Genomic DNA, 11639 nt, shown 5'->3' on the forward strand with positions numbered 1-11639 from the left:
TTCTGCCATCATATAATTAAAATATTATTAGTTAATTAATTTTTTAATTTGTGAAGGGGCAAAATGGTAAACTAACTTTGAAATTAGAGCTTCCCACTTTTAGTATAAAAGTTGATGATATGATGATATTTGGTCGGTAGTAAAAAAAATTGTCTCAAGCACATTCATATGTAATCTAAGAAAATACTATGATTGTGGGATGAAGACAATGAACTTAGAATGTCACTTATGAAACTTATTTTTCTTATTCATATTATGGAAATCATTTTCTTTATTTTTAAGAAACTTAAATATTTTGACAAATCAAATTTGAAAAAGTTCAAAACATTTTTTGAAACACGCACTAAGGGTTTAACGATTGGAAATAAAACTATTAACCAAACATTTGAGGTGACAAGAACTCAGTTAAGAGTCGGGATCTGAATGCATATGCATGTAATATTTAAATTTAGGGAAAAGGGTCAAATATACTCCTCTACTTTAGTTTATTAGTCAATTTTTCCTTCCGTTAGCGAAAATAGTCAAATATACCCATCCATTAGCCAAAGTGTAGGCATATATCCTTAAGTGGATAGAAATCCCCAATTCAGCCAAAATTAACCACTTAACTAAAAATACTCATGCCCTAACGGTTGACCAGCCCCTGCCCATCACCAAATAAATTCACCTCAGCCAATATACTCCTCTACGCGTTTAGGTCAGTGAGATTAATTATTAGATTACAGAAATTGTTGTAGCTATTACTTCTGTCATTGCGATTAAATTACAGCTATTTTTCTTTATAGATGTAGCCATTGCTTGTTTGCTACTCATGATTAACATTGTTGTTTATATTTCTCGTTCAGAACAAACGCTGGTTGTATTTAGAGCATGCTTAATTGTTGTAGCTATTACTTTTGTCCCTCTTATGTCCTTGGTCCTCACGCTTGTTACTGCAACATAATGGATGTCCCAGGAAAAAATTAGCTATCACCATCTACAACATTGTTTCCCTATATATAATCATTCAATAGAAATGGGAAAGTAGAGGCGTATTTTTGGGTGGGGTGAATTCACCTGGTGTTGGATCGAGGCGGGTCAATGTTGGAGCATGGGTATTTTTAGTTAAATGGTTAATTTTGGCTGAATTGAGGATTTCCATCCACTTAAGGGTACATTTGCATACTTTGGCTAACATAGGGGTATATTTGAGTACTTTCGCCAACGAAGGACAAAGTTGACTAATAAACTAAAGTACGGGGTATATTTGACACTTTTCCCATAAATTTACCCAACCCCACCCCACCCCCTTTATTTAGTTGAACGCCTCTTTTGCTTTCCTTGATGCCCATCCTTTTTGGCGCTACTAATATCAGTTGATTAGTTAACAAGACATAATTACCTGGGTTCAAGGATTATATTGGGGTCTTTTGTTTATCATTCCAAGTTGACATTGGACAGCTTCAGATATTATCTATTGTAAATTTTCACACTCTCTTTCAGTTGTTTTTCTTCTTCTCAGCAATCTTCATATAATTCCTACGGAAAGGAATCTAAAATTCCCTTGAACTATGAAATTTGATACAAAAATGTTCTCCATTTACCTTTGGGCTCTAAAACGCTCCTGTCGTCAACCTATTAGACTTAAATTGCCCTTATTTTTAACAACAGGGGCAATTTTGGCCCAATAGATGGACGGAGGACAATATTATATCAAATCTCATAGTTCAGGGGCATTTTAGGCCCTTTTTCCAATTTTTGTTATTACATGGCACATTTTGATTGGTTAGCTTTAAAATTAACCTAAACTAATTATATCCCAACACAAATTTCGGATCCAACACTAATTACCTTTAAGTCGGGGCGGGTTAGGTGGATCCGGAATTTGTGTTGGATATAATTAGTTTAGGTTAATCTTAAGACTAACCAATTAAATCGTGCCACGTAATAAATAGAAAATTTAATTTTTATCTGAAAAGGGCCCAAAATGCCCCTGAACTATGAGATTTAGTATAAAATTGCCCTCCGTCCATCTACTGGGCTAAAAATTCCCATGCTGTTAAAAATAAGGGCAATTTACAACCAAGAGGTTGACGACAGGGGCATTTTAGAGCGCAAAAATAAACGAAGGACATTTTTGTACCAAATCCCATAGTTCATGGGCATTTTAGGCCCTTTTATGTGATAGTTGCATACTAGTACATGTTACCTCACATTTTCTTACAATTTTTGACAAGTAAAAAATTATGGTCAAGATTACTAAATACTAAATGAAACATCTTCATTAAAATGCTGGAGACCATCCATCGGCATGAATTCATTCTACAATATATCTATCTATATAAATATATAATTGCAGGACATAGGCCCGTGACGTGGCACTCTCTAAAATCAAGAAATTCATTTATCTTTTTTCACAATTTTTTTAAATTTTTCCTCATTTTCTCATTTAATGTGTGTTGTATATTAAAAACTCAAAAGTCACTATAACAGAACACAACCCGAAAAACACAGCCCAAAAGGCACAACGTAAAAAAGATAAGCTTAAAAATTAGTTAGTTAAAACCCAAAGGACACAATGTTATAGAAGCCCATTACAATTCGACAAAGCAAATTGGAGTACTAATTATACGTTATCCAACTTCTGTGAAAAAAATGAAGGGTTCAGAACCCTTCTTAATTACTCTCTCTTCTCTCTCTCACTCTCACGCTTTCTTTCTCGCCAAATTCTCTTCACGTCAATGTTGAATGAATGTGATACTAATTTAAAATATGAACATCATATCGTCTATCTTTCCCTTTTCAATTGTAATTACTAAGCTTAGAAACCTGAAAATTAGTAATGGAGAAAGAGATCGAGGAGTTTTAAAGTACAAAATTTCATCAAATCAGAAGAGTTTATAAGTTCTGGTCTATATTTTCTTTACTGTTTTTTTTTTCTTTATCTACATTATTATAGTAATTATTTGGCATAGTTCTCAATTTTCCTTTGGTCTATATCAACGCTTAGTTATTTTAGTTTACGTTTGGCTTCAATCTTTCAAATATAGTGCTAGCTTCATGTAGATTTATAATTAGACTATCCGTTTTTTTATTGTGTTATTACATGTTTCTCATGTATTGGAGAAGTGGAAATGATTAAAAAAAAAATGTCAAAATAGAGCGAAACTTATGATTTTGTATTTTATAAGAAAAATCTGCTCTTCCTTACTTTTAAAATGTGGTTTTATGTTATAAATTATTTTAAAAAATTGAAAATTATGATAGCCCGAAAGTTAGTTTCTCTATGCAAATGTGAGATTTGTGTTGCAGTGTTTTTGGTGTGCTTATGTGTTTCTCACATACTGGAGATCTATATATATATATAAAAAAAGAGGTACAAGCAATGTGGTTAAGCCATGTGACAAACTAAAAACAAGCCACTTGACAATTTTAAGACAAAGGTAATGAAAATTAGGACAAGTTTTTTAATAACCAAAAAATATTCCAAAATAATTGATATATTAATTTTAAAAACTAAAAAATAAATTTTAATTGAACTTTTGAATTCAAAGTTAGCCTAATTTTTCTAAAGGTGGCTACAACATCTCATCTTTATCCTTATCAATTACAAAATTGATATATTAATTTTTAAAGTATATGAATTTTAATAACATGTAAATATATAAAAATCTAATAACGTAGAAAAATTTCCGCTATCTTTAATTGAAAAAGCTCTATACCTATCTTCACTGATTACATTTCAAAAGTTACGGACTATAATCTAGAAAATAACTAACCATTTAGTTGTAAACTCACTATGATAAGTATTTCTTAAAGATAAATCTTTTGAATTAAATTGAAGATAAATATTTTTCAAATCTTTTGTCATTATTTTACTTATTTGTGCTTTGAATTTGAGTTGAAAAATAAATCTGTTATTAAATTGGATTAAAGATATACTACGTTTTTTCTAAACATTTTATTTATCATTATCAAGCTTATCTTCAGTTTGACTTTGAGTTAAATAGTAAGTCTCTTATAAATTTTGAAGAAAATATCCTTTTTAATTCTTTTATAATTATCCTACTTATCTGCAATTTGAATTTGAGTTTAAAAATAACTTTTTTTATTAATTTGAATTGAAGATAAATATCTTTCTAATTCTTTATCATTATCTACTTATCTTCAATTTGAATTTTGAGTTGAAAATTAAATATATAAATTTATAAAACCCAGGCGGGAGGGGCACTATTCTTGCTAGCCTGCATGCCTACTGTTAGTATTCACATCTCATAATTAAGTCCAAAACATCCATTTGGACGTTGTTGAACTTTGTGGTATCATATACAATGTTATAAATTGTATTTTACTGTGTGTTTTCACATAGGAATGATGATTGAATGAAAATATGAAAATCGTTTGGTGATATTGTCTCTCTTTTTCTCAGATGATTTGCTTGATTCGTTAGTTCTGAGCACTTTTACATCACTTTCTATCTATTATCTTCTTCTTGGGAGCATTTGATATCCTTTTAATTTTCTTTTATTGTATTGGGATGAATAAAGGCTTCTTATTTTTTGTTATGGTTCTTTCAATATTCTTGCGTAAGGTTGATTAGCGTTTTTTCTCCATTGAATCGATTAGGCGCATGAACTGAAAGTCAGATACAGTTTAATGGTGGTAGAAGTTGACTATATCTGCAGTGATACAACAGAACTGGAAGCTTGGCTCAAGGACAAAAAAAGAAGAATTGTAGAGTTACTTCATGCCTTCGTCAACCATTAGAGCAGATGCATTTGCAGGTTTGTAACAACTTTTCTCATAAACAAAAATTAGCATGATAGCAAAATATTTATGATATTTGTGTATATATATTAGTTATATACAAGTTAATTAAGTTATATTTACCAAAGTCAAGTAAAATTTTAAGTACGTACGTTTTTTTAAAGTACGTTCATATATTTATAATGACTATGATAAAATCTTGAATATTTATTTTCGTATACCAAAATTTATACACACAAGAAATACAATATATTACGGAATTTCTAAAAAAAATATTAAAATAACATAGTAGGGAAATTCAAATATATATTCTGAAAATAGAAGATAATGAAAAATTAATTTTTTATTGCACATGATATGGATTTATTAAAAATAATAACAGATCTTATGAAAAATAATTTAAAAATAATAATTTTCTTTTTATTATTAGTACGAATTCAAAGACGAAATTCATAATTTTTTGTTGAATTATAACTATAGGTAAAATTAATTGGGAACAAATTGCTAACTATAATATCGTTGGAAAAAATATAGTATAAAGATGATAATAGAGATAATCTGTGGGTGTGTTGACTTTGAAATGATTTGACGAATTAATTCAATAGAGATGCTAATAAGGTCATGCGGTAATTTGACAATACTAAATAATGAATAATGCAAAAACAATATACAAGGAACCAAGCGAGAGAGAAAAAGATTCAACGTCAAAATAGTGTGTTTTGAAGTATATTAACATAAAAGGAGCGGGTCTATGGCACTAATTGACTATAAAAAATTAGGTTCCAAGTTTTCTTCTATTTTATATTAAAAATCGCAGGCATATGGGCTGACCATGATTTTTTGTGATGTTTGTGTATCTCTTTCATCTATATTGTCCTTAGCATTTATTAATAGAAATCGTACAATTTACTGAGAAAGTAATGGTGCAGAGATGATTTTTCTTATTACGGTTTCAATTATACTTGGGTAGTGCATATGGAATTGAAAGTTTGTCCTATAAAGCTTTCCTTATTTAAGATTTTATATAATAATAAAAAAATTGTTATTGGTTAAATTGCGAGAGGAGCAAATTGAACATTTTGTTTTTCTCACGTAGCGATGTGGACAAACATTTACAGGTACATACTCCACAAACATTTACAGGTACATACTTTTTTATTTATCTCACAATTGTTGTTGTTGTTGTTTTTAGTCACATTATATGCAGCTGCAAGATTTTTTTAGAAGAAATCAAGATTGGAAGTTATATACTAGAAATTGTTGGAAAAACAATCAAGATTGTAAGTTTTATATTAGAATTCGCAAGAATGCGACTAGCCATTGTTTTATTTGATCTTGGTGTACCTCTTTTGTATAAATTCTTGCTTAGAGTTTATTAACAAAAGTCACACAATTTATCGAGAAAGTAATCTTGCAGAGATGATTTCTTCTTATGGTTTCAACTATACTTGGAGACGCATATTGAAGGAGCTCTGTATGTTGCCATGGATCGAAAAAGCGAGCTACTCAACCAAGATCTATAGGTGAGTGTTTCTTACTTTCATATGTTTGATTGAGTTTATATCAATGGTTAAGTAATATTTTTCTATTATTCTTCTATAGGAGAAGGACCAACAACATTTGGAATTTTCAAGGAGAAAAAGAAATAATGAAAAGTTTTATGTTATTTGGTAAATAGATATGATAAATTACTTTAGCTACCTTATATGTAGAAATGCATAACTATTATTATCCAAAATTAGCGTAACTTATTTATGTATATGTTTACCTTTTTTAAGAATTTGAGAAATGTAAATTCTAATTTTCTAATTGTAAGTGTTAGGCAATTCCTCAAGAATATTTCTTTTCTTAACTTCAAAGCAGTTTCTATCACTCTAGCAATCCTTATTTTATTTAATGTGTGGGATATTACAAATTGACTTATAAAGAGACTCAGCAAAAAAAAAAAAAAATTGAAAAATTCGATTTGATATGAAAAATGAATACTAATATGCTATTATTAGTTTCGTTTGATATGGTCTATTTTTTTCAAATATATCAATATATAGAGCAGGTAAACTATCAGAAATATTATTTTTATAAAAAGTTACTATAAAGATTTCAAAGTTTTCTTTAAACATAAAAGCATGCACTTTATCGCTTTAGCAACCCTTAATTTATTTTTCATGTGTTAAAGTATTAGAAATTAACTTATAAAGAGATAATAGATGACATCAATAAACAAAAAGTTTAAATATTGAAGAAACTAAAATCGATGTGATATTACAAATAAGATATGAATACTAATATGTTATGATTAGTTTTGTTTGATATGGACTAAATTTCTTTTCAAATAATATTAATATGGATTGAGCAGATAAATTATTAGAAATAGTATTTATGAAAGAAAGTTACTATAATACTTTGATTTTGGAGCTTTCTATTTCCGCAACCTGTTCTTTATCACTTTAACAGCCCTTATCTTATATCATATGTAGGACTATCAAGAATTGATTATAAAGAAAAAAAAAATGACCTCGGGAAAAATTCAATGTTTGTGGGATCACAGTGAGTATATTGTTGTTGTTGTAAATGACTTCAGTAGAAAAGACATTTTAAATAGTGAAAAAAGATTTGATGTAATATAATAATTAAGATAAGATCACTAATACGTTATGAAGTAATTGGATAATACACAAAATATTATTCATAATTTAAGAAATTGAAGAGTTGTGAACAATGAAATATTTTCATATAGATTTGGTTATTTGGGGGTTGGGGGTAATTTTCAGTGACTAACAAAATAATAGTTTTGAAATTTGTCAGGCAATATGATCTAATATGAGTAAATCAAAAACTGAAATAATTAGAAATAATATTTAAGTGATATATTAGTGATAAAGAAAAATAGAAGAGTTAGAATGGGTTATTGCTCTTACTCTAACTCAAAATGTTTGTCTTACTTTTAAAAGGTAACCTCCCAGAGTATAAGACTTATTAGAAGTTAAAATAAGAATATTTGAAATTATATTATAAAAAAAATTATAGATAAGACTACGTAACGGATGATTTAAAATTTAAAATATTGAATATAAAAAGAATCCAAGTACCAAATTAAAAAAATTAAAAACTACAAAAAGAAAATATCATGTGGGTAAATTTAAAACACAACATTCATAAATTCTTTTCTTTCCAAACCACATTTAGAAGTAAATACCTTAAATAATAGTTATGCCAAATAAACTTTTTCTTTTGTAGTGATATGATTTGTTATATGTTAGAGATGATGATCAGGATTGTGTAATGATATAAGGTTAATCATCACAAGATGATAATTAAATATTTGTTAAATTAATATAATTCAATGTGCTCAAATAAGTAAAACTATAATTTAATATTATTTTAGCATCAACTAATTTTCAGTAAATTTTTATTTAAGTTTTACATTACTCATGATGTTAATCAGTAATCATTTTTAATATTCACAAATTAAATAATTATAAATATGTCAAACAAATAAGATAATAATTTTCTATGATTACAAATATTGAATATAATAAGAGAGAAAACTAATTAAATACGAGAGAAAGAATGTACATAGAGAGTTGTGGGTGGGGGGGGGGGGTATATTTATACTTGAAATTAATTTTAAGAATATAATGAAGTAATTGGATAATAGACAAAATATTATTCATAATTTAAGAAATTGAAGAGTTGTGAACAATGAAATGTTTTCATATGGATTTGGTTATTTGGGGGTTGGGGGTAATTTTCATTGAGTAAGAAAATAATAGTTTTGAAATTTTAAAGGCAATATGATCTAATATGAGTAAATCAAAATTTGAAATAATTAAAATAATATTTTCTTGATATTGTCCATGCATCGGACAGGTACATATATTAGTGATAAAGAAAAATAGAAGAGTTAGAATGGGTTATTGCTCATACTCTAACTCAAAATGTTTGTCTTACTTTTAAAAGGTAACCTCCCAGAGTATAAGACTTATTAGAAGTTAAAATAAGAATATTTGAAATTATATTATAAAAAAAATTATAGATAAGACTACGTAACGAAAGATTTAAAATTTAAAATATTGAATATAAAAAGAATCCAAGTACCAAATTAAAAAAATTAAAAAATACAAAAAGAAAATATCATGTGGGTAAATTTAAAACACAACATTCATAAATTCTTTTCTTTCCAAACCACATTTAGAAGTAAATACCTTAAATAATAGTTATGCCAAATAAACTTTTTCTTTTGTAGTGATATGATTTGTTATATGTTAGAGATGATGATCAGGATTGTGTAATGATATAAGGTTAATCATCACAAGATGATAATTAAATATTTGTTAAATTAATATAATTCAATGTGCTCAAATAAGTAAAACTATAATTTAATATTATTTTAGCATCAACTAATTTTCAGTAAATTTTTATTTAAGTTTTACATTACTCATGATGTTAATCAGTAATCATTTTTAATATTTCACAAATTAAATAATTATAAATATGTCAAACAAATAAGATAATAATTTTCTATGATTAATTTCGTTTGATACCAACCGCGCATCGCGCGGGTACGAATACTAGTGATTAAAAAAATGACAAAAGTAGAGTAAAGTTATGATTTTGCGTAGGGGTGTTCAAATGAGACCGAAAAACCGATCCGAACCGGTAAACTAAGTCAAATCGACTTAATAAATCGAAAACCGGCTTGGTTTGACTTGATTTGGTTTTAAATTTTAAAAAACCGATAACATTTGGTTTGGTTTGGTGTTAAACCAAAAAAACCCAAACCAAACCGATAGATACATACACATATATATATATATATATATATATATATCTTCTTCAAAGTTTTGGCTCAAACCAAGTCCAACATAAATTCAAATAATTAGAAAGAAAAGTGTAGCCCATTTAAGTTTAAGGTAAAATAAAATAAAAATTTGCTAAAGGTAAAATAAAAATCCCCCCCTATCCAGTGTTAAGGTTCCCTCTTTTACATGTCATCTGAATTACTACTAATAAACTAGCATTTTATCAGTAACAAATTAAAGGGAAGAAAATGGCAATTGGAATTTAAAAAGATTTGGTAGATGACTTTGTCATTCTGTTTATCATTTTCTATTTTAACTTCTGTGCTTTCTTCTCAATGCTTGATAAACACGATGAGTCTAGATAACAAAAAATCAGGAGGGCTGCGTAATATCAAAAAGCTATATGTAGGGAGGTAACTAGAATCATGAAAAGTAGTTGTTACGTTTCTGTAATTCCTATACCCATAGCCATAGGCCTATACCTAAATAAAGTTAATGAAATAATTAAGAAGATTCTTAGATTTGAGTGGCTCACGTCAAAGCTGTATTTAATTACCATTTAATTCAAAGGTTCTTTGTATTAATACATTCTTAAAATCCGAAAAAATCGAACCAAATCGATAAAACCGAAAAATCGAAACCGATAGAATTTATACTATAATGATTTGGTTTGGTTTGAATATAAAAAAAAAAAACCGACTTAATTGGTTTGGTTTGGTTTTAACCAAAAACCGAGTCAAACCGAACCGTGAACACCTTATTTTTGCGTTTTACTTAAAAAATCCTGTTCTTTTTTATCTTTAAAACCTGATTTTTATATTATAAATTATCAGAAAATTTTGAAAATTATGATAGCATCAAATTTTAATTCTTTATGCAAATTTGTAATTTCTATTGCAGCTCTCTTGTGTGTGCTTATATGTTTCTCATATACCGGAGATGATAAAAATACAGCAAAGTAGAGTGAAAGCTATGGTTTTGCACTTTTTTTTTTTTTTTTTAAATGTTCTTCTTACTTTGAAATATTTTTCTTTAGATTATAATTTTAAACATAAAAATAAAAATTATGATAGCACCAAAGTTTAATTCTCTATGCAAATGTGAGATTTGCATTGCAACTTATTCATGTGTTCTTTTGTGTTTCTCATATACTGAAGACGATAGACTTATATGGAAGGTTTATTTTTATTTAGATGCATATGTATTTTTTCGGAGTATGAGTGATGACGACTTTTCCTCCTCCTCCTCCTCTTCCCCCTTTTTTTTTTCACTTTTGTTGACATTTCTTTTATTTATCTTTTTGTTGAATGATGTTGATATAAGTAAAGGTTCTTATTGAATTATCATGAGAATTGGGAGAAGAATGAAATCTTGATACATTTGTTTCTCCGCTTAAAAAGTATACCTTCACAACTTCCTTGTGAGTTATAAAAAATAGTGGAGCGTTCATTACAACATATATGAGTCTTTGAAATGATTACTTACATGCAGGGTGCAGTGCTAATTAGGACAGCGTATCAAAAAACTCCTGGATATTTAATGACAAAATAAAAAATTTGATTCGTGATTCATACTATTCATGAAACATATTTTATTTTCTTCTTAATTAGTGTTACCTTTAGTAAAAATAATTCTAGATTTTTGTTTACGTTTCTAAATTGGGTACCAACAATTACACTTATATGGAAGGTTTACTTTTACTTAGATGCATCTATACTTTTTTCGAAGTTTTAATGATGCCGACTTCTCCTCCTTTTTTATTTTTTATACTTTTATTGACATTCCTTTTTATTTATTTTTGTTGAAAGATGTGCTTATATATAGCCAGTTCGAGATATATATATTTCTCAAAATTTTGGACAACATTAAGTAGAATAAACGGACTATTGAGAAATAGATTGAGTCAAATCAAACATTGAGATATGTTGAACAAACTTCAATATTTTATATGAGGCATATAAATCCTCAACCATAAAGATCATTTTATGTAGGTTCCATATCCTACGAGTTGGAACAATATTTTTCAAATAAAGTTGTAGTGGCTTTAAAAAAACATTTTTTTTTTAATTTTATAACATCTTAAAATAGGAG

The sequence above is a fragment of the Lycium barbarum genome, chromosome 8 (assembly GCF_019175385.1).
Source record: "Lycium barbarum isolate Lr01 chromosome 8, ASM1917538v2, whole genome shotgun sequence".
NCBI classification, from domain to species: domain Eukaryota; kingdom Viridiplantae; phylum Streptophyta; class Magnoliopsida; order Solanales; family Solanaceae; genus Lycium; species Lycium barbarum.